This window comes from Neophocaena asiaeorientalis, unplaced genomic scaffold, assembly GCF_003031525.2.
Source record: "Neophocaena asiaeorientalis asiaeorientalis breed wild unplaced genomic scaffold, Neophocaena_asiaeorientalis_V1.1 scaffold424, whole genome shotgun sequence".
Lineage (NCBI taxonomy): Eukaryota > Metazoa > Chordata > Mammalia > Artiodactyla > Phocoenidae > Neophocaena > Neophocaena asiaeorientalis.
In genome coordinates, this window is record NW_020174430.1 from 2,108,487 (window position 1) to 2,114,089 (window position 5,603).

A 5,603-nucleotide genomic window follows, 5' to 3' on the forward strand; every position below is an offset into this window, starting at 1 on the left:
GAAGAGCAGATCAATGCGCGACCAAGTGGTGGGAGCTTTACTGAAAGAGAAAGATGTTTTAGGAAAGACAGAGGAAGGGAGCTCGTTCTCCAGATCTCTTTCTCATGCTGTTACCCTATAGATGCTACAGTAAACCTAAGACAGAGAACAGTTCCTCCAATGGCACGTGCTTTTAGGAATAAATGTGTTATCACAGCCACCATATTTTCTCATACTGACTCCTGTCAAAGTGGTGCCTGATGGAGTGGACTCAACCTGCAGGAACTCTTAAGGAGCGCTCAATCCGAGCAGCATCTGGTCACTCTTTTTCTGGAACTCCTCTTGTGATTTCATTTTAGCCTAGGTCAATAAATAATTTAGACTTCGAGGCTGCAGCTGCATTTTATAATACTGTATTTTATATTATTTGAAAGTATATGATATAAATAGATACGTGACATACACGTAATATGAAATTGCCTAGGCTTCATAGTATCTCTGTGCATGTGGGTACATACATGCATGAGAGAGAGAGGAGAGAGAGAGGAGAGAGAGAGGGGGAGAGAGAGAGAGAAATGCTACTCAGTTTTCTGGTTGCATCCACTTCCCAAAGCCTAAAACACACACACGGGAGAAGCACAGCCTGCCTGGTTTTCTCCAATCCTGGGTACCCAGTGAGGCGTCCTAATAAACAGCCCCCAGAAGTTACAAATTTCTTTGAACTTTATTGATACACTTCGTAATCACAACCATCTCATATTCATCCTGAATTAGAAAAGGTTACAGCTACAATGTAACATGCACAAAATTCAGGTAGTGTATCCACCCTTCATACAACTATTGACAGAAATCAAGTCTTCATTGATTTTTGAAAGAAAAAATAAGAAAGAAAATAGGAGAAAAAGCTCTAGAAGGCTGACAAAGTTATACTCTTGTATCATGTGATAAGATTTTAAAGCATTTGAACATAGATTTGTTTTAAGGATAATTGTGAAAATGGGCACACCCATGGTCGGACACATCTATAACGGCACCATTGATAAGTCATAATTTTTTTTTAATCTAGAGGACTCTGAACTTGACAGATACATTTTCGTCCACCCACACATTCCTCACAACTGCACTTTACATGTCACAAAAGGTTCTGAATGATTAAAAAAGCTCCCTTTAATTAACACAAGGGCAGCTGTTACTACTTAGCATTGCTGTGATCGATATCATTATAAATCTGCCAATAGCGTAGAATGTGGCCCCCCCAGAAGAAGAGTAGAAGTTTCACCATCTTTCCTTCTCCACTCAGGGTCATGGAACTAAAACAACCCTGTACCTTTAAAAGGGCACTGTTGAAAGAAACAAAATGGAATGTCTTTTAAAATATGGGAAATTAGGCTTCGCTGGCTGCTTTCAGGCTGATGACAATCGTGTCTAATTGAGTCCACTCTGCATCCTCGTGGACCGCCAGTGTTCTGCACCTGAAGGCTCAATTGCACTGGTTCAGCTCTCTCTTTTTGCCACATCTTTTAATTGCATATCTATTTCTTCCTCCTTTCATTTACTTCTCTTCTCTCAAGAAATGAGGGAAATGAGACTGGCATCTTTATTGTTGGCTGTTAGTGATGATTAGGAGTTCTCATCATACGGTATTTTTTGAAAATGTTGCCTTCCTAGTTACACACCTGTGAAGTTTTACTGCAACTGCTCCAACTTATTTGTCTTAAAACAAAATAAACAAGGTAGTTTTGAAGAGTAGGCGGGGAGGCAGTTGGGCATAAGTTTCTAGGACGAGGGCTCACGCAAAACGAAAGCAAGCGATCCTCATTTTTGGAGAAAAAGAAACAAAATGAATTTTGCCAACTAGAAACATTTTATGCTGCTTCCCCTACTTCCTCGAATTCCAAAGAGATTAAATTTTGTTTTTGTTTTTAATCCTGTGAGGGTTTTTTGGGGGGGGGGAAGGGGGGCTGGTTCCAGGTATGACAAAGCCAGTTTTTCTCTGGTGAGGACTCAGGGTCAGATTGGAAAAGATGACATGGCCCCATCCCTCACCCCATTGCTCCCCTCCTACTGATAGCATCTGCAGACAGCCACAGAGGAGAAAACCTTCCCTTGGCACTGGAAGTACCTACCAATCTACAGCCACTCGTGATGCACCACGGTTGACAAGCTCTCCTGGAGATGGACTGCCCACTTTAAGGTTCTCTACTCATCTCACATGACTTTTCCTTGCATAAGTAGAGGTCACCAACTCCTCCATGTGGAGAGCAAGTTGCTGGATTGGTGCAGAGACCCATCCTTGAACTCATCCTTGGCTGTGGACTTGTCCCGACTCCCAGAGGACACTTCCCACCCAGGTTCTGAGAACTAACTGACCAACCCCTGAAATGGATTGTCCAGCGTGAGGCATGGGTTTCAGAAGAAAGAGCCCCAGGCGTCTCTGTGATACACAGCCTGCACTTCCCTTCTGTTCAGTTGAGTATAACTAGAGCACAACAGCCACACGTCATCTCTCTGTATAAAACAGGTGCACGTTTTGACCACCACTCGCCTGTATGGCCTCCCTCCCCCAGTTAAAACAAGAATGAGAAAAACTAAACGCATTTTCTTCAACTTGCAGAAGACTGTATCAGGCACTTGACATTAAACTACTGAGAAACAAGCTTGGCCAGGGCCTTAACACTAGCGCTGGCACTGGCATTACTTTGGTGGGAATACATATTAACTTGGTCTTGGAAGGGGGAGGGTTTCAGAGTACCTACATAGCTGAGTTCCTCTCACCTGATTTCCTGATAAGCCTTATTCGGTTTCCTTCCCACGTGCAAAACCTATGAAGAGCCACACGTCCTCAGAGACTTGATAACTCATTTTTTCCTCCTCTCCCCTAACCCCCGGCCCCATCACTGGCACCTCGAAAAAAATCTCTCCAGCAGGCCTTATCTATCCGCCTGCCATATGTAGAGTGAGTATGGATACTGTCTTTAGTAAGTGTTTGCTACTCTCTATGCTTCAAGATGCTGGGTAACAGCTCCTGTCCTATGGAGCCACCCCCACCAAAGGAGCCCAAACAACCCAGCAGCTGGAGCACGTCTGTTGTGCAGAAGGGTTTTCTTTCCCACTGGCCCGTTTCCTTGGGTCTTGTTTCCTTGGCCGCCTTTATCCCAGACAGGTGAGGATTAACGGCAGGAGTTTTTCCCTCTGAAACAGGGCTGGAACCAGTAACTACCAGACATGCTTCCCAGTAGCCAGTGGAAGAGGCCGCACGGAGTTCCACAGTGAGTCTGAGACCCAGGCTCATTGTGCTGGGAAGGTTCTGGATCCTCCTGGCTGAAGGAGGACGGGCGCCTTCCTCTAGATCAAGTCCCGGAGTGAGGAATACGCCCAGCTTGTCCATTTCAAGCACCGTGTTCTCCAAGACGGTACCGTCTCCACAGCCTCCACACTTGTTACTCCGAAGGAACAAGCGTATTACCAGCAGAACATTCAAATGACACGTTAAATGCTCCTTCAGCGTCTGACACCAGCCCCGCTCCAGGAGCCCCGTGTGGTGACAGGTCTGAAACGCTGATGTCCGGCCTGTAATTCTGACTCCACGCCTGTTCTCGACTGTCCCTGGAACTTGAAATCCACACACTGCTTTTGGCACGCCATTTACGTTCCCCCAGTCTGGCTCCTGGCAACTCCGTGGGAAATGCAGATGTCTGTTTACAGCTGGAAAGTGTAATATTAATTTCATTCACGCCAGCTCTCTTACGGAAGTGCCCAGCTTTTTGTACGCCAAGACAGCCTACGTGTGTGTGTGTGTGTGTGTTTCTCCACTGTGTACGTCATGTTCATGTGCTATAACGGACAAAAACAAAGAGGCCACATTTCAGAGGAAGCAGATCAGTTAAGCATCGAAGGAACGGGACTCTGTGGAGCTGGTATCTCTCACGTTTTAGACTGTGGAGCTGAAAGAGTTTTCCAGCGGGTCTCCAGCGGGTCTGTGAGACAGTCACTGTCGATGTTCCTTCTTATCCTCAGCAGGTCACTCCCTGCAGCACGGGACAAGGGCACAGCCCTGCAGGTTTCCAATGCCATTCTCTTGCCACCCTGGCACACTTGCCGGCTGAGTCCTTCTTGTCCCAGGAGACAATACAGAAAGATCAGGTCAGCTCTTCTTTGTGTTCTGGAAAGATCTGCTCTGAACATGGAGAGCTGAGGGCATCCTTCCTCAAAGCTCCTGGAGAAGCAGCCTGTATCCGAGGAAATTGTGTGTCACTTTCCCCTTCTGTTTGCAGTGTTGTGTTAATCAAGTGCTTGGAAACTGTCAGTTGCTCAAGTGCCCTCAGCTCAGAAGAGCTTCCTGAAACATATACCAGCGTTGTCAACACGCCCGCCATGTAATTGGCTTTCATCAGCTTTTTACCGGATAGTTTTCAAACAGATGAAACCAAAACTGGAGCAGAGAGGAGACAATAGCAGAAGTCATCCCACTCAGGTGGACGGCGCTCTTCACACTGCAGAGACAGAGCTGTGTTTTCTCTCTCACTTTCTTGCTATTAAGCACAGTCCCATAGCTTCCTGACTGCACCTTCTTGAAAGGCTGAGAGAAACATGAATTTTGGCACCTTGTCCTTCCGGTAAGAAAGAAAAAACACGATACTCATCGAGGCTTTGCCAAGGCTTATCTGCTTCCCAAGAAGGTGTTTCTCAATACACAGTCTCTGCTGGGAAGAGTGAGTGACGGATCATTCATTCGATTGCTACTTTTGTCCATCTCTTACCAGTATCTACTTTGGGTAGATGGGCTAGCACATTCCAGACAGTCCATGACATGTTGCCTTTCTATGTTGTTAGCCTGTGAGATCATTGGCTTTCGCATGAGAAGCTGATATAGGTCATTTTGAAGATGCCAATATCTGCAGAAGGTAGAGGAGACATGAATCCAGTGGAATAGACACAATACGGTTAGAGATTAACGTGGTGATGGATTGAGAGTGAAGAGTGGGGAAAGAAACAGACACAGAAAGACATGTTAGAGAATTACATTGACAGACCGATAAATAAATACACTGCTAGAGAAGAAGACGGGTGGGTAGATAAGTGGATGGAACGACCAGTCGGACAGTTGAGTAGATGGATAACCGTATGATTACTTCCGTAGAGAGCGCGATAAAACCTAAATGATCAGCCATCTACAGATCATTGTTGATGACCTGGACGGCATTTTTTTGCGAGAAGTACCATCCTCAGAATGCTTCCCCCTTTATTCGGTCACACGACTGCTAAATGTTTAGTTTTGGGTTGTGTGCCTAGCCCTAAACTACAAATCCCTGTAGCTGGTAGAGAAAGCAGATAGGGCAGAATGGCTGAAACGATGGCAATGTTTCATACATATTTAGAGAGAGAACTTCCCAGAAAGAAAGGCTGTGAACCCTCGTGTAATTAGACAATAATAAACATGGAAGGAGTGGTATGTACATTATAGTCAGGAAAATGGTCCAAAGCTTAGAAGATGCAGATGATAGGAAACTTGGATATAATTCTTGCTGTGCACTACATTGTAAGTGAAGTTGTGTCTTCAGGGTGTTTATCACGAGGCACATTTTCTGCCCAGATGGAGCTTATGGTTTACTGGGGGGGGGGGG